This window comes from Oryctolagus cuniculus, chromosome 3 (genome assembly GCF_964237555.1).
Source record: "Oryctolagus cuniculus chromosome 3, mOryCun1.1, whole genome shotgun sequence".
NCBI classification, from domain to species: domain Eukaryota; kingdom Metazoa; phylum Chordata; class Mammalia; order Lagomorpha; family Leporidae; genus Oryctolagus; species Oryctolagus cuniculus.
Window position 1 is genome coordinate 16226203 of NC_091434.1, and position 23670 is coordinate 16249872.

Genomic DNA, 23670 nt, shown 5'->3' on the forward strand with positions numbered 1-23670 from the left:
AAGCCACCGCTTGCAGTGCCAGCATCCCATATGGGCACCTGTTCAAGTCCTGGCTGCTCCACTTCCACTGCAGAATCTGAGCTAACACTGAGAAATGCATAGATACTTTGTGTGTTTCTTGTGGCAAAGCGGATGAACATTATATCCACTTGGGCTAGTGCTCAGGCTTTGCTCTCTGCTGAGTAAAGGAGCTGAGTAAAATAAACCTTCCTTCCGTCTGATAAAATAAAAAAGAGATATTTATCACACCAAACCTTGGTGTGTCACCTTAGACATGGATTTTTACCTTGGAGAATTGAACAGAGCTCCTTGGCCACACCCACCACATACCTCTAGATATTCACTGAAAGCAGACATTCCAATAATCCATTCATAGTCCAAAGATAAAAGCCACCACAGAAAAAAAAAAAAAAAAAAAAACACAAGAAATCAATAAGTATCTCCACCTCCACAAATGCCAAATAACAAACAAACCAATTCAAGAAACAGGAATAAGAAAGACAACATGACACTCCCAAAAGAACACAGCACTTAAATAGTAGATTATGATGATGAGATTGAAGAAATGCCAGAAAAGGAACTCAAAAAGTCGATCATAAGACTACATAGAAGCCGGTGCCGTGGCTCACTAGGCTAATCCTCCACCTTGCGGCGCTGGCACACCGGGTTCTAGTCCCGGTTGGGGCACCGGATTCTGTCCCAATTGCCCCTCTTCCAGGCCAGCTCTCTGCTGTGGCCAGGGAGTACAGTGGAGGATGGCCCAAGTACTTGGGCCCTGCACCCCATGGGAGACCAGGAGTAGCACCTGGCTCCTGCCATCGAATCAGCGCGGTGTGTCGGCCACAGCGTGCCAGCCGCAGCGGCCATTGGAGGGTGAACCAACGGCAAAGGAAGACCTTTCTCTCTGTCTCTCTCTCTCTCACTGTGCACTCTGTCTGTCAAAAAATAAAAAATAAAAATAAAAAAGACTACATGGAAGTAATCAGAAGCAAATGCATGAACTACTGAAATGCAGACATGACTTGAAAGAAAATTTCTCTAATGAAATTGAGAACTTAAAGAGAAATCAAAATGAAATGAAGAATTCAGTAGAATAAATAAAAAACGCAATGGGAAGCCTTAACAACAGAATCAGTGAAGCAGAGGAAAGAATATTCTACAAATCACAGGAAATTATACAGTCAGACCAAAAACAAGAAGAGGAAATTAGAAAACTAATTATTGGTAATCTACAGTACACTATCAAACGACCCAACATATGGGTTCTAGGAGTTCCTTAAGGTGTGGAGAGAGAGATAGGGTTAGATTAGGACTTTTAAATGAAATAATGACAGAAAGCTCTCTAACTTGGAGAAAGAAAGAGAGATCCAAGTCCAAGAAGCATATAAAATCCTAATAGATATGACCAGAGAAGATCTTCACCATAAACATTGTAATCAAACACCACAGTAAAACAGAAAGAAAATATTCTAAAATGTACATGAGAGAAACACCAGATTACTTTCAGAGGATCTTCAATTAGACTCACAGCATACTTATCAGAAACCCTACAGGCTAGGAGAGAATGGTGAGATATATTCCAGATCTTAAGAGAAAAAAAAAACTGTCAACCCAGAATATTATACCCTGTAAAGCTCTTATTTATTAATGAAGATGAAATAAAGACCTTCCATAACAAACAGAAATTGAAAGAATTTGTCACCACATGCCCAGCCGTTCAAAAGATGCTTAAGTGTGTGCTACACACAGAAACACAGAAACAAGGTAATCACTACAAAAAAAAAGAAAGAAAGAAAAAGTAAAAATAAAATTCAAAGAAAAAAATAGGAATATTTATGGGAAAATGGCAGGGTAAAGTTGTTACTTATCAATAGTCACCTTGAATGTAAATGGCCTCAATTCTCCAGTTAAGACACAGACTGGCTGAATGGATTAAAAAATAAAACCCATCTATTTTCTGCCTTCAAGAAACACATCTCACCAACAAAGATGCATGCAAACTGAAAGTGAAACGATGGAAAAATATATCCCATGCCAACAGAAACCGAAAAAGAGCTGGTATATCCATCCTAATATCAGACAAAATAGACTTTAACACAAAAACTGTTAGAACAGACAAAGAATGGCACTATGTAATGATTAAGAGATCAATTCAACAGGAAGATGTAACTATTATAAATGTATATGCACCTAATTACAGGACACCTGGCTATTTAAAAGAAATGTTAAGGTTTCCAAAAGGAGAAATAGACTCAAATACAATAGTAATGGGGAACTTCAATTCCCCACTTTCAGCAATGAACAGATCAACCAGACAGAAAATCAGCAAGGAAAGAGCATAGTTAATTGACACTAAAACCAAATGGACCCAACAGATATCAACAAAACTTTTCATCCCACAGTTGTAGATATACAATCTTATCTCCAGTGCATGGAACTTTTTCTAGGATTGACCACATACTAGGCCATAAATTAAGTCTCAGCAAATTAAAAAACAAAAGTTGAAATCATACCATGCATCTTCTCAGACCACATTGGGATGAAGCTGGAAATCAGCAACTCAGGAATCTCTAGAACATATGTAAACACATGAAGACTGAACAACATGCTCTTGAATAAACAGTGTGCCATAGAAGAAATCAAAGAGCAATCAAAACATTTCTGAAAATAAAGATGACTACACAACACATTAAAACTTATGGGATATAGCAAAAGCAATATAAAGAGGAAAGTTTATAGCAATTGATACTTACATCAAGAAATTGGAAAGGTACCAAATAAATGAGCTATCAAAGCATCTCAAGGATCTAGAAAAAAAGATAGCAAACCAAACCCAAAATTAGTAGGAGAAAAGAAATAATTAAAATTAGGGAAGAAATCAACAGAATTGAAACCAAAAAAATGTAAAAGATCAGTAAAATGAAGAGCTGGTTTTTTGAAAAAATAAACAAAATTGATATGTCATTGGTCCAACTAGCCAAAAAAGGAGAGAGAAGACCCAAATCAATAACATTAGAGCTGAAAAAGGAAATGTAACCACAGACACCACAGAAATAATAAGAATCATCAGAAATTACTACAAAGAGCTGTATGCCAACAAATTGGGAATTGGATATATTCTTGGACACATACAACCTACCTAAATTGAGCCATGAAGATAGAAAACCAAAACAGACCCCAACCAAGACGGAAATTGATTCAGAAATAAAGACCCTCCAAACAAAGAAAAGCCCAGGACCGATGGCTTCACTGCAGAATCCTACCAGACATTTAAAAAAGAATTAACTCCAATTCTTCTCAAGCTATTCAAAATAATTGAAAGGGAGGGAATCATCTGTGTATTGAGTCAATTGGGGATGGATATCATTGAAAAGTAAGAGTGGGAATAAGAGAGAGAGGAGCAAGTTTGTAACTGTAAAGCTGTATAGTTCTGCATACATTCCTACAAACTTACTTCTAATGGTACAATTTAAAAACTTGCCACGGGAACACAAATCCCATTCATCTGGGTGGTAAAAACATCATCTTAAGGGGCCAGTGCTGTGGCACAGTAGGTTAATCCTCCGCCTGCGGTGCCAGCATCCCATATGGGCTCTGGTTCTAGTCCCAGCTGCCCCTCTTCCAATCCAGCTCTCTGCTATGGCCTGGGAAAGCAGTATAAGGTGGCCCAAGTGCTTGGGCCCCTGCACCCACATGGAAGACCAGGAAGAAGCATCTGGCTCCTGGCTTCATATCAGCATAGCTCTGGCCATTGCAGCCATCTGGGGAGTGAACCAATGGAAGGAAGATCTTTCTCCCTGTCTCTCCCTCTTACTGTCTGTAACTCTACCCCTCAAATAAATAAATAAAATGTAAAAAGTCATTAAAAATGTCATCTTAAGCATTAACATGATCATATTAAGTGTTAAAGTTATCATATAAATAGGATTGAGTGTCTGATAATAATAATAGATAGAATTAAAAAAAGAATGTTCCAACATGGAAAGCAGTCCACACAACAGACTCATAGAATAATAATTGCTTTAAATAGCACTCTGACCCCAGAATCAGCCCTTAAGACTTCTTATTCTGGGTGAAAAGCCCATGATAGCATTTTAAGCATGGAAAGCCAAGACAGTGTGACAAAAAATGTCCTACATGAAGGATCTCTGTGAGTGAATCCCCAGCAGAAACAAGTGGCCATCAAAGAAGAATGTACTTTTCTCTGAAGGGATAAGAGAATTTCTACTTTGCTTATGGCCTTTTCTAAATACTTTGTGAATGATTCAAAAGGCTTCTGTAGCCTAGGCAGCTCATGTCAAGAGCCTCAGGTTGTCACTGTTGTCCTACTTAAGAGTGTCAATTGTTAAATTAACAACAGGAGTCACTTGCTGCTCCTCCGCACGCGGAGGAGCCGCACCGGACCGGACGCTTGTTGTTCCCTTTTTTACAAGTCCTTTCTATAGTAAAGTAAGAATAAGTAAACAGCAAACTCCCAAAGCAAGAATGAGTAGAGAGAAGTGAGAAAGAACGAAGTAATGAACTTCCCCGCGAACTCTCCAACGCACTCTCCAACCAACCCACATCACCATGCCGTCTCTCTCCTCCTATATAGTCCTCTCCACCAATCCGTGCTCTGCTACCCACATGCCGAGCACGCCGCTCTCCTCCAATCAGGAGCGGCTCCTGCAGCTTGTCAAGTTGGTGAGAGGCAGCTGGGTAGAAGCTGTACGCTCCTCTCCCAGTGCCACATTGTGGGAGAGCAGATGCATAGAATAAGTCTTAATTCCAGTAACAGTATAGTCCGAGTTGCTCCCCACAGTCACTATGCACTTACTTCCCATGGAGGACCTCTGTCCGCAATGAATTGTATTATAAGTTAACTGTAAAAACTTGTTCTCAAATAGTGTGTGTGTGTGTGTGTGTGTGTGAAAATAATTGAAATCTTTACTTAGTATAGAGTTCTTCTGTGCACAAAGTTAATTGAAAATGAATCTTAATGGAGAATGGAACTGATAAGGGGAGAGGGAGGAAGCAGGGTGATAGTGTGGGTGGAAGGGAGGGAATGGTGGGAAGAATAACTATATTCCTAAAGTTGTAGTTATGAAATTTGAGTTCCTTAAATAAAAGTTTCCTTGCGGGGGGGAAATTCCTCAGACAAAGTAAAAGCTCCTAGAAGCCAATACTTGAACAGTCACCATGAAATGGTTTTTTGTTGTTGTTGTTGTTGTTGTTTTTTTTTACGGGGAAAAATCATTTAATACAAAGTATTTTTAACATGGTGTGGGAGGACAAAGGTGGAACCCACACAACCGTAGACAGATCACAGGTGGGTAATTACACATGCAAATAGATTCAATTTGGTAATTCTCCCCTGAATTCCTATTTACACGCTAACAAGTCATGCTAACCCCACACCACCACTGCATTTTGGGTTTCTTTTTATTCTGATGTCAACTCTGAAATATTAACGCCATTTAGAACACCTTGATAACACCGTGTTTCTGAGTTTAGATTGGGGGGGTGGGGCTCCATACTAACTGATCCACACTGCGGGTAGGAGATGAAAACTACTTTCCTCACTTAAAAAGCGCCCCAGTGTACAAGGTTGCACAGGCTGGGTTTTGGCGGGCGGGGATTGGGGGGAGGGCGAATCTAGTCCTGCAGGAAACGTCCCCTTAAAACCAGAATGCAAAACCCAAGTCATGAAGCAAGAACATCCGGCAGAGCATCAGGAATGAAATGGGAGAAAAGTACTTGCTGCTGAGCAGTCAGGAAGGGCCTCCTGGAGGAGGTGACATTCGAGCAGGGCTGTGGAGGACAAGTTAGAGCTGCACATACAGCAAAGGGACAGGTGGAAGGCACGGAGGAGTTCTGACGGGAGGCAGAGCCAGGAGGCCACCCTGGGCAGATCAAGGCCTCCAGGCACAGACGGAGAGAACCCGTGCTGTGCGCTTTGCAGTGACCACCAACGTGGGAAGACGCATGAGCTAGAACTATAACTGATCCTTCCCTTGCACCTTTTACTTTTAGCATTAATGACCCATGAGTGCCCACCAGGAAGAATGTAAAAGGTTACCTAGGAAAAATAATGACTAGAGAGCATTGATAGCCCTGAGACCAAATGCTCTACACAGACTCTGTTCTAGCAGCTGAACCATTTCAATTCTCAAGGGGAAATAGATAAAGATCCAAACGTAAGCAGCTTCAGAGCCATATTTTTAAATTCTCAAGAGTCATGCTGTTTCAGCAGCTCTTTTTACATACTTATTTTATGGGCCTCTTGGTGAAAATCTAAACCTTGAATGTTCTTCTACAAACCATTAATCTTTGAAATACAGTTTAAGGAAGAGATTGTGTGACAATCAAGTGCTGGCATCCAGAATTGATGCAAAACAATGAAAGCCTTGGGTTTTTAGAAAAGGTGCCTGAAAACTGGGGCTATTGGACCAGGCACCTACAATCACCAGGGTAACAATTGCACAGAGATGATATAGCCCCATAAACACATGTTCTTTTTTCTCCTCTGAATTGGATATAATTTAAAGGGATAAAAAAGGAAGGAGAGGAAAATAAAAAGGTGTGTCCCATTTGCTAGATTTCAGAGAGGTACATTACAGAAACTTTCAGTTCCTCAGGAAAATATCTGCCTTTTGCTACTCTTTTCTGGGGATTCTCTTTGAGGTTAAAAAAAAAAAAAGTCCATTACTCTTTCCACATTTCTTTAACCTCAGATCCCATGTGCTAATATCAATTCACCAATGTTTATTTGTTGAATATGTGGTGTTTACAAAGCATTATAGGAACATATAAAAAATATAGAAAGTGTATTTTTCCAGGATTCAAGGTAAGGGTAATCTTGAGAAACAAAATGAACACTCTTGAGTTCATTTTAGAATATTCTTGAGGTAGATTGGCCCCTACTATGATTCCATCATTTCCTTCCTTTTCTACATACCTACTGCTTCATTCTTCAAGAGCTGGAGTTTATTTTTGGCTTTTCTCTGGGCCAGTCCTGTGACCAGATTTTGGCTGATACACCAGAATTCATATCTTGGGGATTTGGGGTCCAAGTCTTAAGGAGATGTGTGCTTTCTGCTTTCTTTCTACAGCCAGCCAACCACCATGTAGTAAGTCTGACCATTTGAAACCATCATGCCATGAGGAGGCTGAAGCTGGCCTCAGAGAGAGTGGGAGACAGATAAGGGAAAGGGAGTGAGAGGTAGGGGGGGAGAGAAAGAGGAAGAGAGAGAGAGAGAGAACCTATCACCTCCCAGCCATTTCAGCCATCCAAGTTAATGTACCAGATACAGTACTGAAGAAATCATCTTGGATATTGTATCCCTAGAAGACCCACAAGAAGCAAGAGAACCAGTCAGCAGAGCTCATTCTAGATTTCAAAACTATGAGAAATTTAAAAATCTCTGTTTGGGGGTTCACATTTGCCTAGTGGCTAAGATGCAGGTTAAAAGGCCCGCATCTCTTATCAGAATACCTGGATTTGATTCCAGCTCCAACTTTTGATTCTATCATCCTGCCAATGTAGACTTTGTGAAGTAGTGGCAATGGTCCAAGTGACTGGATTTCTGCCACCCACTAGGGAGACCAGGACTGAGCTCCTGGCTCTGGATTTCAGCCTGGCCAAACCCTGGCCATCATGGGCATTTGAGGAGTGAACCAATGAATGCTTCCTGAGAAAAATAAAACGGACAAAAAACTGAAGAATCAAAAACTAACTTATCAGAGAAATAAGCAAATATGGTACCACTAATATCAAACAAAATATAAACCAAGTAAACAAAAATATTGGAAGAGAAATAGGTAGTCTTTGTTTTATATGTATTTTTTGAAATATCACACTAAGAAACAATAACACCAAGGTCAAGGACATTCATGTAAATAATACATGGCTTTAGATATAACATCTTCAACTAAGGATTTTTCCTAGTGAAGTCTGAAAAGTGTATATGTAATTTAACTTGCTCTCTTCATATTTGCTGAGTCTAGGCAAGGTAGCATTGAGCTACCCCTTAGGACATAGTCTGTCCTACTTGAAGGTAAGAGGGAAAAAAGACAACAAAAAGAGGAATACTTTTCCAAATAAAGATTTTATTTACTTATGTGCCTAACACAAAGGTACTTTTGTCAACTTCATTTGATTTGAAGAATGTATAACAGCCTGGTAGCCCAAACACGAAGATGTTCACCTTCTAATTTTCTGTTGTCCAGTCTGGCTGGTGATGGAGCAGGCAGCCTCAGAATGAAGTGTTCCTCCTTGAGAAATCCAAGCCACAGCCAGAGACAGCCCTGAAGTCGTGGAATGTATGAATCACATAAATATTAATTGAAATAACCACATCAAAGTTAGCAAGCAATGTAAGGAAGAGGAGTATATGTTCTTCCACCTGACATATAGATAAGGAGAGAACTTTGGGGAACAGGAGAAAAGCTAAGGTATCCAATCCCCTGATATTAACAAGATCAGAACATTCAATTAGAATAGACTGAATTCTATTTTTCAAATATTCACTACCCCTGCTCACCACTTCAGCAGGGAACACTCTAAGGCTGAGTCTTAGTCATGTGACTTGCATTGATCAGTGGAATGTGAACGGACAATGCCATACACCATGTCAGAGGAGATGGTTTAAATAAGACTCAATTTGGCCAGGCATCTTTATACCATGTCTCCTCCACAAGAACGTATGTCAATTTGCTATAGTTGTCATAACAAGCACCACACATTTGAAAGTCTGAGCAACAGAAATTTATTATCTCCTGGCTCTGGAGGCTAGAAGGTCAAGGCCAAGATGTTGGCAACTTGGTTTCTTTTGAGGCCTCTCTCTTTGGCTAGCAAATGATTGACTTTTCACTTGGTATATTTCCCCACTTTAATGTATTTATGTGAAAGGTAAGGTTATGGAGAGAGATGGAGACATACACATACATACACAAAGAGAGAGAAAGATAGAGAGAGATCTTCCATCCATTACATTCACTTCTCAAATGGCTGCAATGGCCAAGGGTAGGCCAGGCCAAAGCCAAAAGCCAGGAACTCCATCTGGGTCTCCATGTATGTGGCAGTGACCTAAGCACTGAGGTCAGCTTCTGCTACCTTCCCAGGTGCGTTGGCAAGCAGCTAGATTGGACATGGAGAATCCAGGACTCATATGCTCATATGGGATGCTGGCAACACAGGATATCAGCCATGTTGGATTACATTCCACTCTAATTGCCTCAATTTAACTTGACCGTCTCCAGATAAGGTCACATTCTAAGGGAGTGGGGCTTAAGACTTCAAACAACAAATGTGTTCGTGGAGTAGAGGGGCATAATTTAGTTACTAACAAAGAGCATATCCCAGAGATGGCTGGTTCAGATGGGCTGGTTCACTCTAGGTCTAGAAGTGAGAGGCCATGGAGAACAGTACATAAGCCAGAAATAGAAGTATATGGTAAGCCATTACTATTCAGAGGTTGCTTATTTCCAGTGTTATTCACCAAAATCTGACAAATATTCCAATTTATTAACAAATCTAATAACAATTAGCTAGCAAATTCCTTGAAAATCACAGAGCTTCACTTTTTTTTTTTTTTTTTTGACAGGCAGAGTGGACAGTGAGAGAGAGAGACAGAGAGAAGAGAGAAAGGTCTTCCTTTGCCGTTGGTTCACCCTCCAATGGCCGCCACGGCCGGCGCACCGCGCTGATCCGATGGCAGGAGCCAGGTGCTTCTCCTGGTCTCCCATGGGGTGCAGGGCCCAAGCACTTGGGCCATCCTCCACTGCACTCCCTGGCCATAGCAGAGAGCTGGCCTGGAAGAGGGGCAACCGGGACAGAATCTGGTGCCCCAACCGGGACTAGAACCCGGTGTGCCGGCGCCACAAGGCGGAGGATTAGCCTAGTGAGCTGCGGCGCCGGCACAGAGCTTCACTCTTAAGAGGAACAGCACCAATCACTTCCAATGAACAGTTGAATTATATCAACAAATCTGAGCAGCTCAGGGGAACATAAATCACAGGGAAAAGGAGAACATGCATTGAGTATGGGGCTCCAGAAAAGAAATAACATTAAAATGAGAATACCTGTGTGGTCCGTCCTGTCCCTTCTATTTCTTAGCTTCAAAGCCAGTGAGGTTTCCACAGAGCAATCCATTCACACAACCCTAGAATCCTAAGATGTTCTTATAAGTAGGACAGAGGAATTAGTCAATGGTATCCAGTATTAAAAGTACCCAAAGCTAGAAATATCCTGTTCTGGATTTTATTCAGTGTAAAAATTCAGACAACATGAAGGAAAAAATGAGATCAGAACTCATAATAACTTAAATGTCTACATGTCTATAAAAGAAAACAGTTCGAAAAAGTTTCTTGTTCAACTCTACATTATCTTTTGGACAATTTTTCCTTTTGAAATACAGAAAGAAGGTATTTAAAACTTTTATCAACTATAAAAGATGGAAAATACATTGCAGAAAATTCTACTCTGAATTCAGCTATTAGACTTCAAAGGAAATATCTCAAGGTCATTACATGTTTTCCAAACCCCTAATTATTCCTACATATATTATACTTCATACTTCATATAATATATATGTACTATTATGTATATATTTCTTTCTATTTTAGATTTGTTTTTCCCCTCTATCAAGGCTGGTTTTAGATCATTTGAGTCTGACCTGGGAAGGGTAATTCTAGACCCAGCTTTGTTATGCCTTGTAGACTCCTCTTCCACCTCAAGGATAGATGTAGAACAAGTTGGTCCACAAGACTATGAAAAGTTTGCATGTCCTGGTGGTGAAGAGTACAATATATGGATTAGCTTGCCTGGATTGGGATCCTAGCTCCCAATCTATAAGCTATAGTTTCCTTATCACATAGGATCGGTAATAATATCTCAGGGAAATTATAATGATTATGTGAGGTAACACATGCAAAACCTTTAGAAGAACATTAACTGATCAATTTTAAGGGCTCATGAATGTTCATTTTTATAATCCACGTCTAGAGATGAAGCAGACAGTTTGGCCACAATTTGTGTGAAGAAGTGCTGGATTGGGAGCCTTGGAAAACCAGGCAGCTTTTTGCCAAAGCCACATCCAGCTGGAATAATTATAGAGTTCACTATGGCCCTGGGGATCTCCAGCATTAATCAGTAACAAGAAAATGTTCCTATTCCACCACTGACTCCTTATAGTTGCACCACCTTATTCATTTATCCAACAAATACTGATTGAGTTCTGTGTACCAGACAGAAATGAAAAGAACTATACATTTTTGCCATTTGAGAATTTATATTATAGTTCAGAAAAATATAAAATATTTAAACAGATTACTTTTTAAAATAAAACTCACGGTGTCTTCCAGGATCTAGTACCCTCTCATGATTGTGCATTGGCCTCAAACCGGATTCACTTCCCCTTCTACTGAACATATTTGCTGGCCTAAAATGTATCCTTAACATTGGTTGCATTTTTGGGTTGCATTTGGTGGCATTTTTTAATAAGGATTCCTTTAAAAAAAGATTTATTTGTTTAAAAGTCAGAATTACACACAGAGAGAAGGAGAGGTAGAGAGAGAAAGAGAGAGAGATCTTCCATCTTTCCAATTGGTTCACTCCCCAATTGGCCACAATAGCCAGAGCTGCGTTGATCCGAAGCCAGGAGCCAGAAGCTTCTTCTGAGTCTCCCACGTGAGTGCAGGGGCCCAAGATTTTGGGCCACCTTCTACTTCCTAGGCCATATCAGAGCTAGATTGAAAGTAGAGCAGCCAGGACTCGAACAGGTGCCCAAATGGAATGCCAGCACTGTAGGCAGTAACTTTACCCGCTATACCACACTGCCGGACCCCAGAGGTTCCTTTTAAATAATCTATTTTTTACTCTAGAGCTGCCTTATCAAACAAGTATTTGTGAAGTTTGGAGTCCAGAGATTTAGTACATTTTCCTTGTTTGATCGGATCTAATCTATTAACTCTCACCATAACATTAAAATAATGAAATTTAGCACCTCTGAGTTTTTCCTATATAAAATAATGGGATTCGTTAATCACTGGTTTTCAGCAAGTGACCCATCACTCAGCAGCACCAGCATTGCTTAGGGACTCTGATAACAAAGACCTTTCTTTCTTTCTTTCTTTCTTTTTAAGAAAATTTTATTGAATAAATATAAACTTTGAAAGTACAACTTTTTATTATAGCATTTTCCCCTCCCATAACCACGCTCTCACCCACAAATCATCCCATTTCCTACTTCCTCTCCCATACCTTTCTTCATTAAGATTCATTTTAATTATCTTTATATACAGAAAATCAACTTAGTATATACTAAGTAAAGATTTCAACAGATTGCATCCACACAGACACACAAATTATAGAGTACTATTTGAATACTAGTTATACCGTTAATTTGCATAGTACAACACATTAAGGACAGAGATCCTACATAAGGAGTAATTGCACAGTGACTCCTGTTGTTGATTTAACAATTGACACTCTTATTTATGTGATGAGGGAGAAGGGAGATAATCCTTTTCCATCCCTTTTACCAAATCAAACTCAATGGGTCCATACCAGCCAGCATGCCAACTGTGTACCCACAGTGATAGTTTCCTGACAATGAAACCATAGGGTTCAAAGTGAATATGCAACCTCTATTTAGTTGAGACAACTGACATCTATTTCTGTTTTTAGCTTTTCTAGCAAATATTACAGTTATTCTCACCTGTCCACTCAAGAATACTATGATCCTGTATATTTCAGTCAAGATTCACCTATGATTTATGTCTTATAAGAAAATAAGAAAGCCCCCCCAAACAAATCTCTATGAACTATTCATCTTTTGAAATATACATGAGTAGGTTGAACCTGTGAAGGCATCCAAATGAACATATTTGACATAAAAATAAGTTTAGAATTCATTTTTTAAAATAATCAATGTAAACACAAATCTCAAATCTCAACCAAGCCTCCGCCTAAACTTTTGTCATCAGTACTCCATATAAGCACAGTATAATTTCACAACATGTAGTACAAACTGTGGTCTTTCCAAGCTTTGAGTTTAAAAAAAAACTGTAGTTTTCTGATACTCTTTGAATGGTAAGTATGCTTGATGACCATTTTAAAACTAATTAGTAATGGTAATTCCAGCCTCTTTCCCATAGATTTATCCATGTCTTAAGTATTTACCTGTATCTGAGAGTACTTCAATAAGTTTGTGGAAAAATGAAATTAATAGGTAAGTTTATTTTGGTACAAAAAACCCATACATAATATTTTTGTAATATACTTTCCCAATAAAGTTTCTGAGGGACCCTGACATATAATTTCTGTGTTTGTGGTTGGAACCATATTAATAGTGCTTGTTTTCAAAGCATCACGAGGGTCCTCCAACCTTTCATACAACATGAAAGAAACAATATAGACACACACACACACACACACACACACAGCATAGGTAGATGCAGCTTCCTACAATAAGACATGAGCATAACTCAACAGGAAAATAAAGCCATCGCTGCACAAAACAAAATGAACAGCAACATAAATCAGAGTAACTTTGGAAGACAAAATGTTTAAGGAAATTTAAACAGGACATATATGTTCAGTTTCAAATTGTTTTACTGCTTCTGAGTGTTAAACACTGAATTTTAAAATTTCAACTAAAAACTTCATTCCCTTTCTTTACTCTTGGCACTTGAAATATTGATTCTCCCTTCCCAACACTCTTCCTCCTTTCTAGTTCCAAGTCAGTATAACTCCATGCTTGGCTTATTGCTAAACTCAACTAAGTTTTTCCAGTGAAGACTTGATAGTGAGAAAGCCTGTTGACTGGGTGGAGGTGCACACTGTTGATGAAGAATGTGCTAGCAGTCCAAAGAATTTTTAGAGAAGACCACAGACATTGCCCAATGTGACAGATAAGCCCTCTATTCACATTGTCTTACTACTTTTCATTCTCAGAATGAATCTGAGGTTTCCAGGAATAGTCAATTGGGATAACTTGGATGTACGTCATTCCAGTTTCTCTGTGTGGAAGCAATATTTTTTAGTCAACTGGGGAGACATTTTTTATTTGTAAAGTGGATAAGGTTTCAAAGTAGACCCATTTGTGGACAGCTATTTCATGTAAGCTATAAACATTTTTTTAGTTGTTTGTTAACTTGTTCTTAAAGAAAATTTGGCAGGAGGAAGTGTGCTCACTTTAGGATCTGAGGTTCCTTGTGGTTTTATTTGCATAATGCTAACATTCTGCAGAACTATCTGACTCCCAAAACAATAGAAAATTAAGACGTGTTAATAAAACTAAATAAGCTAACAGTAACCAGAATTGAGTGCTGTGGATTTAATTATGAAAAGTGACACTCAATAAATGAATAAATCAACTGTCTCAGATTATTGTCAGCAGTAGGGATGTCCAGATCAATATCATGACCAATGAAACATATCAACATTCATCAATAAACTACTCTTTAATCATCCCAAGATGTTCTCACCTAAAAACTGGATGTGAGGATAGACTAACTGTTCCCTAAGGCCCTTCCAACTTTAATACTCTACTATTCTATGATTTCACAATATCATTGAGGTAGAGCTGATTATCACTCAAACTTCCCCTGAAGATTTATTAACTTAGATGCTAAATGAGTTTCCAAAAATACAATCCAGAGGAGCTATATCAGGTCTGCCTACTTGGTCAGGGTTTTGCTACAACAACTACAGATAATTACAGTTTTATCTAAAGCTTAAGACCTTTATGAGCCGGAGCCGCGGCTCACTAGGCTAATCCTCCGCCTTGCAGCGCCGGCACACCAGGTTCTAGTCCCAGTCGGGACGCCAGATTCTGTCCCGGTTGCCCCTCTTCCAGGCCAGCTCTCTGCTGTGGCCCGGGAGTGCAGTGGAGGATGGCCCAAGTGCTTGGGCCCTGCACCCCATGGGAGACCAGGATAAGTACCTGGCTCCTGCCATCAGATCAGCGCGGAGCGTCGGCCACAGCGCACCGGCCGTGGTGGTCATTGGAGGGTGAACCAATGGCAAAAGGAAGACCTTTCTCTCTGTCTCTCTCTCTCTCACTGTCCACTCTGCCTGTCAAAAAATAAAAAAATTTTTAAAAATAAAAAATAAATTAAAAAAGACCTTTATGAAATGTACCACTAAATCACTAAATTACAAGCAATCATTAAGTACTGGAACATGGTGCATCTACACATCTGGAGAAAAACAAGACAGTTATTGAAAAAAAAAAAACAGGCTTGGCTTGTAAAGTCATTCATATGGCTCTGGCCTATAGACAATGGTGGGAATGACCTCATAAAAAAGAGGAAATAGGAACTTGAAAAGAATCAACAAATTGAAAATGCCTGCATTCAGCCAAACTCCTAGGGAAAATCACTTATATAATGTGATTTATAGGGTGCTGGGGAAGGCCAGAGACACCAAAGACACCACGTGCCAGAATCAGCCTTCAGGGGTCTGCAACCCCTCCTCCCCTGCCTCCACTGCCTTCCTCCATCTAACCTTGATCCTAGTCCTTAAGCATGTGCTGAAACTTTGAAACATTATTAAACATTGTACCCTAACAGAAACTATATTTCATCGGATTTTCTACCTGCACATTCAGCAAGATTCTATGAGAATGTGGACAGATGATTATGGAATGGAGGCAAATTTAATCTAAATCTAGGAACAGAGAGAAAGAGAAAGAAGCCAACATCAGAGTCATAGCTACTATCACTGGGTATGCTTCTAGAGATACTTTACATTTACTCGTTCATTTTATCCTCAGTATAAGTTACTGGCTAGATATTATTAATCTCATTTTTAGCTGATCAAACTATAGACTCAAAGGAGATAATATTTTATTCAAGTTTTCAGAGATAACAGATGGTAAACTCTATAACTCACTCATATCTCCAAGACTCTACCCTGCATAGTTTTGCTCTTCTCTAATGCTTTCTTGAATTCAGAGGCCGAATTTTCTAAAGCTCTGTGCTCCCCAAAATGCCTAGCACAGCACTTTGCTACTCATTGTGCAGCCCATTGGGAAAAAGAGGAATGGAATCACCAAGAGCCAGTTTTGTCTCCTTCATAATTTTGCTTTAAACCAATGATTTTCTAATTTTGCTTTTAACCAAAGAAACTTACCTTCAAAATAACCTTAAGCACAAACCAAATACGCCCACTATAGCGGCCCCAAGGCAGATTAACCAACATAGATGGATGCATGTAAAAGTTTTAAAAACACTGCAGAAAAGATGTTAACAAACACTCCACAAATGAGAATATACAAATGGCCATCAGAGCAAGAAAATCTGCTCAAATTTAGTCATCAGGGAAATGCATACTAAAACATCAGTGTAATGCCAGTACAAACCTATTTGAATAGCTGAAATTGAAACTATTAGTTTGAAAAAAATGCTAAACAAACAAACCTCTTAAACATGGCAAATGGGAGTGCAAAATGGCAGTCACCTCACGAAACAGTTTGTCTTTCTCCAATGAGGTTAAAACATGTAATAATCATGTAACCCAGCGGATTTACTCCTAAGTACTTACTCAAGAGAAATGACCTGTATATAAATGCCCTTAGCAGCTTTAGTCATAATTGTCTAAAATTAGAAAGAGCCCAAATTTCCATGGAGAGGTGAATTGATAAATACATTGTCGTGTTCCATACAACAGAACATTAATCATCAATTAAAGGGAAACATCAACTTATACACTGAACAACATTTGTCTCTGAAGCATTATGCTGAGTGACAGAAATCAGACACAAAAGGGTCCATACTAAATGATCCCTTGGGGATGAAACACTGGAAAGGTACATCTAATCTATTGTGACTCAAAGTAAATCAGTGGTTGTCTAAAATTGGGGATGTGGAATAGGGAGGGCTTCAAGGATATGTGGAGTTTTGTGTTAATGCTGGTGTTCTCTATCTTGATAATCATGACTATACCTGAGCGTAGAAGTTTGTCAAACCTGAGAGAACTGGGGGCCAGCATTGTGGCTCAGTGGGTTAAGCTGCAGCCTGCAACACCAGCATCCTGAACTGGATGTCAATTCCCATCGTTGTTGCTCCACTTCCTATACAGCTTACTGCTAACACACCTGGGAAAGCAGCTTAAGACAGCCCAAGTCCTTGGGCCCCTGCACCCATATAGGAGACTAATACAGAGTTCCAGGCTCCTGGTTCCTCACCTTAGCCCTGGCTATTGCAGCCATTTGGGGAATGAACCGGCAGATGGACTATCTATACCTATGTATCTTTCCCTTTCTCTGTAATCCTGCCTTTCAAGTGAATAAATAAATCATTTTTTAAAAGCTCAGAGACCCACACACATAAAATGTATGCATTTTACTTCAGTAAGTTTGGTTTAAAAATATACCATTACAATCACCAAGGATTTATTGAGGTACAATTGAATCCAACTACATGATCACTCAGGTAACATTTGAAACCTCTCTCCTCAATTTCTTTTTGATCTCTGCCAGTCTCCAATTCAGATCTGCTCTCCTCTACAGTCCCATAGAGGATGGCAACCCCATCTGTCCTACAAACATTCAGCTGACTTCGTTACAAAATTACCCCAGGACCAGAGTCAGAACTAATGAGCATCTAGACCACTTGGAAGAAGCAAGGATATTTTTTGGCTCTGAATAATTAAGCTTCACTTCAAATCAGAATCTAAGCTATTATTTTCTCTGTACTGAATCCAAATCACTCAAATTCCTGAAATTCGTCCACAGTAATTGTCTACCTGATGCCAAATTGTCCTGATGAAAAGTGAAACATTCAGCCAATTGTGTGAATTCTTTGTCCTGAAATCTAAAAGCTCAGCTATTTGGCAGGATAGCAGAACAGCTGAATAGTCAACTTTTACTGTGGATTGAGAAACCTTAGAATTACGCATAGAAGGTCTTTTGCAAGAAGCAAAATGTAAATGGCTGATGTCCCTCATTATTGATCAGATGGAATCAAGAACATTAAAATCATAGGCATTTGGGGAATAAAGGAATCCTGCCCAACTGCCTATTTGTTCTTTCAAATCTTAGTCAAACACAATACTGTCAGGGAGCTTTTATCACCTTTCCAGGCTACTCCCTGATCTGACTCCTACAGCAGGCAACTAACAACCTACTGTATTGCTGACTTCACCACATGCAACTTATTTGTTTATACATCTTTCTCCTCGAATAACCTCAAATTCTAGCACAAGGAAGGGACTTGCAGAGTGATTATGGAATAAACTTGCATTCCAAATATATTCTTTCTCTTTACCCCCGGTGAAACAGTGGTAGTGAAATCCAGTGGAGGTTCTAGACTCACCCAGAATTAGTCCTAGGCACCAAAACTTGAGCATCTTGGAGTTTCAAACTCTTTGGACAAAGAGAAGACTAACAAGTGTCCATGGTAATAAGCTAGCACAATTCCTACTACATAAAAAGAATATTCCAATATAGAGAAATTAAAACTCAATAATAAATATTTACTGTGTTGATTCCAATTTAATCTAAATAGTAATAGGAGCTAGCATTTGAATATTTACTGAAAAATAGGCACTGTTTTAGGAATTACATGTACATTAACTCCTGTGAAATAATTGGAAAGCATCTATCTTAAGCTTATTTTTAAATACAAATAATCTAATAAAAATGAAATAAAATGTACAGATCACTAAGAAAAAAGCATATGAAACTTGAGTTTACATTTTGAGGCTGATTTTTATTTCTCTTCCAGCTGTGTCAAATGGGAAAGAAAGCAAAATCGAAGAGGATGGTTGTTAAGATTTCCCTACCAATCTTTGTTTTCACATTTCTTGCACACAGTCTATCATGACTCCATTTTTTAAAATCAGACTTACTTTAAACACTGAACACATTCTTCAGATGTCAAATTGTTCTTCTAAAATGACATTTTGATTAAAAGTTTCAGGGGCTAAAAGCATGAGAGTTACATTTCTTTCCATGAAAACATATACTTTAAAAATCTAGAAGACTTGTGTTTGGAGTGAATTTATATGAGGCAAGTGTTCCCAAACTTTGGCACAAAATATTTCCCCTCTCTGTGTTGTCTGTCACCATGGAGCTGGGGAAGATTCAGTAGATAAGGCAGGGTATGAACCTGACACAATGAAAACCAATCAAGAAGATCAGACTGGAAAATTCCATACAAATGAAAAAGAAAAACAAAGGAAGAGGTTTTTCCATGAAAGGCTAAAATTTGGAGCAATTTGTGAATGATAAGTACCTGGCAAACAAAATTCATGGAGTTTCTCTCTTATTTAATTTTTTAGAAAGTTTTCAAGCATTTTAAAAGATTTTTTTTAGTTTGTGAAAGGTGGACACACAGAGAGAGAGAGAGTGAAAGAGAGAGAAAGAGAGATCTTCCCTCTGCTGGTGCACTTGCCAAATGCCTGCAACAGTTGAGGCCGGGCCAAGCTGAAGCCAGGAGCCTATAACGCCTTCTTGGGTGGCAGAAACTCAAATACGTGGACTATCTTCCACTACTTTCCCAGGCACATTAACAGGGAACTGGCTTGGAAACAGAGCAACCAGATTTGAATCCAAGCTCCAATAGTGGGTGCTGGTGAACCAGCTTAACCTGCTGTACCACAATGCCGGCCCCAGTTGCCAAGCATTTTGAAGGTTCCATCCTTGCTAGCTACTTAATATTTCCAACCTTGAAAGAAAAAGTGTATTTCTTGTATTTCTCTGAATCACTCAGAGTTCTAGAACAAAGTAGTCTTGTACACAATAAAGAGAATTATCACTGAAATCATGAAATGAATTAAAATGACTATGTTTCCTTTTTTCCAGTCTATAATGAGTACTGAACTATTCTGCAAATCAACAGCTAGAAATTTCCCCCTAAGTCTCCTAGGCTCTGTTCAAACCACTTGTAGCTGTAAGTACCTATCTCAGAGCCCCCCCTTCTCTTCTCTCTGTGACCCCTCTGGGCCTTGACCTTTCAAGGCCCTGGTTGTGCCTCTTGACCATTTTATTTCAACCACAGACAGATCATCTTTGAGAGTCACAATCTCAATTCATTGCTTAATTTTGCTTCCAATTTATTTTACATTTAGAACTGCTCATTCTCTATTGAATATTGCTCACAGACTATCAAGATAATTTGGATATTGGTATAGATTTTCTAAACCTTCACAGCTTTCCAAAATGGTTATGTCTCCAAACTCATGAAAAATGTGAGATTCACACAAAACCTTGTATAATGCTCTCAAAACAAAGGGGAAATAATTATATTGTTTCCCTATCATTTTGTGGAAAGTGAGGGAAAATTGTAATGCTGAGCTGAAAAAAATATATATGTTTGCTTCAAGTAGATGCATAGTTAGGGTTTATAGAAATGATTTGGGTAGAATCTGACTCCTCAATCCATCCAGATGTTTAGACCTCAGCATCTTGTGTTAATGACTGATGGATAAAGGATGGAGGCTTGATCCAATTATGATGTCTGGGAGGTGGGCCTACTTGGAAGTCTTTAAGTCATTGTTGTGTGCACCCTTCGAAGTGAATTCTGACTACAGGGTTGATTCTATAAGCCAAATTGAGCCTAGCCTCTCTTTACATTCCTTGTTTCATCGCTAATCTTCCCTCTGCATTTGTTCTGCCATCCACCACACTTATCAGACATCAGACTAGGGGAGCCACTGATTTTCAACTGTGAATCTCCAAAACTAGGAGTCAAAATAAATCTTCTTTCCTAATTAGTTCTTCTTGGGTATTTTACTTGTCACAATAAAAAGCTGATGAATACAGTGTCTCTTACTACTAATGTGACATTGGACTTCCCAGAGTTTCAGTTTCTCACAGGTAGGACCGAATGAGATTACACATTGACAGACTGGGAACACATAATGTGTGTTTAGTACGTGCTCACTAACTACACATATAATTTAAGATACAAAAAAAGTGACTCCTGAAACTACAGACCCTAAACTCTATGATATCTCTGGTTGAGTTTTGAGAGTATGACTCAAAAAGCAATTTTGTTTTTCTCAATGATACTTTCTTGTCACATATGTGGTTAAGACTAAGACTTATTTGTTGTGTCATTTACTTGGGTGGCATAGAGAGATAGCATCAAAGTACAATTGAAACTGACTTATTTCCAGTTGCATCCATTTTATTGCAAAAGAGAAGATTTCATTCTTTTTTACAGCTGAGTAGTGCTACGTAGTGTATATATACTACATTTTCTTTATCCAGGTATCAGTTGATGGACATCTGGGTTGATTCCATACCTTAGCGATTGTGAACTGAGCTGCAATAAACATGGGGGGGGGGGTACAGATAGCTTTTTCATATGCTGACTTCATTTTCTTTGGGTAAATTCCCAGGAGAAATTAATATAAAAAGCATAAAAAGTAATATATATGAGCAAAATTGACATTTTGAGATTTAATTTGTGTTTACAGTCTCGTTTATACTATTGAGGAACAGTGGTTTTTCTACTTACAACTTGCTGAGTTGTTTATTTAGGGGAGGCTTAACTTTGTGATTATGAAATAAACTGAAAGGATGTCATTGTAAAAATTAAAAGAAAAACTACAAAAGGAAGGAGAAGGGAGGGTGGAAGACTGGGCAGAGGAAAAGTAGGGTGGGAAGTATCATTAAGCTTTTATATCTGTAAATATGAAAAACATGAAGTTTATTCACTTTATATAAATAAAAATCTTTTAAAAGAAATGGAATATGGATATTTTTTAAAACAGAAAACTATCACAACACAGAGAAATAATTGATCTATTTTATATCAAGTCCAGAATATGCATACCACAATGTGTGTATGCATGTGCTCATGAGAGAGATAGAGAGAGTGAGAATGAGAACAAAAGCAAGAATCAGATGGGCAGAGAGAGAGAGAGAAGAGAGAGCAAGAGAGAGAGAGAGAGACAGAGAAAGAGGCTCCTTCTACCCCTCCACTATTCAAAGTTCCCCCCAGACTCTACTATGTGGTGCAAGGAAGGCCATGGCCAGACTACTCCAGAAACTGTGAAGTTTATTCTTAAATTTGAAACTTGAAGGTATCCTCAAGTCTTGGAATTTTAAGAGCAATTTAAGGGCTTTCAAAGATAATTCTGCCAGACACTGATTTTTAAACCTAATTCCTGAAATAAAATCAGATCCCATTTTCTATTAAATATTTGGATTACCATAGTAAAATGTCAAGATTCGAAATTCATGTAGTGGTTCTACTTTTTCCCTGATTTTGTTTTTGTTGTAAAAGAATCACTTGATTTATGAAGACTAAACATTATAATTTGTCTTTTAACTGAAATATGGAAATAATCATTTAGCCTCTGCTTCTCTGCTGATTTTAAGGTGCCAAAGTTCTAATACTTAATCACTATTGCTGCAGAATAATCCCCCCACTCACTAAATTATGCAATAATTACAAATAGATTGAGTTGGTCTTCTCTGGTTTCTGGCACAGCATGGCCTCTCTGGCATGGAACACCTGTCCTTGTACAACATTCAGCCATTCTCCATCCCAAGTTGGGGATGGCTGTGCTGTCTGTGTGTGATATTGTAGAACTGATAGATGCCTCCTCATGGACCCCTTTTAGGAAAGGCAAGAAGCCGGCGCCGTGGCTCAATAGGCTAATCCTCCACCTTGCGGCGCCGGCACACCGGGTTCTAGTCCCGGTTGGGGCACCGGATTCTGTCCCGGTTGCCCCTCTTCCAGGCCAGCTCTCTGCTATGGCCAGGGAGTGCAGTGGAGGATGGCCCAGGTGCTTGGGCCCTGCACCCCAGGGGAGACCAGGAAAAGCACCTGGCTCCTGGCTCCTGCCAGGATCAGCGCGGTGCGCCGGCTGCAGCGGCGGCCATTGGAGGGTGAACCAGCGGCAAAGGAAGACCTTTCTCTCTCTGTCTCTCTCTCTCACTGTCCACTCTGCCTGTCAAAAAAAAAAAAAAAAAGGAAAGGCAAGAAGGATCTTAAACCAGGTGATTTTTTAAAATTTATTTTTATGACACATAGCTAAATTTACAGAGTACCATGTGATGTTTTAATACATGTATACATTGTTTAATAATAATCAGCATATCTATCACCTCAAGTGTTTATCATTTCTCTGTGGTGAGAACATTAAAAATATTTTTTAAGATTTATCTTTTTATTTTTTATTTTTATTTTTATTTATCTTTCTTTTTATTTTTATTTATCTTTTGTTTGTTTGTTTGTTTTAACTTTTATTTAATGAATATAAATTTCCAAAGTACAGCTTATGGATTACAATGGCTTCCCCCCCATAACGTCCCTCCCACCTGCAACCCTCCCCTTTCCCACTCCCTCTCCCCTTCCATTCACATCAAGATTCATTTTCGATTCTTTTTATATACAGAAGATCAGTTTAGCATACATTAAGTAAAGATTTCAACAGTTTGCTCCCACACAGAAACATAAAGTGAAAAATAATAGATGATTTTTTAAATGATGATGAAATCAGATCAGACCTATTGTCATGTTTAATCCCAGTGAGAGTCAAGTTGGGAATTGATAATTTTTTCTTCTTTTTACAGAAGATCAGTTTAGTATACGTTAAGTAAAGATTTCAACAGTTTGCACCCCCATAGAAACACAAAGTGAAATATACTGTTTGAGTACTCGTTATAGCATTAAGTCTCAATGTACAGCACATTAAGGACAGAGATCCTACATGAGGAGTAAGTGCAC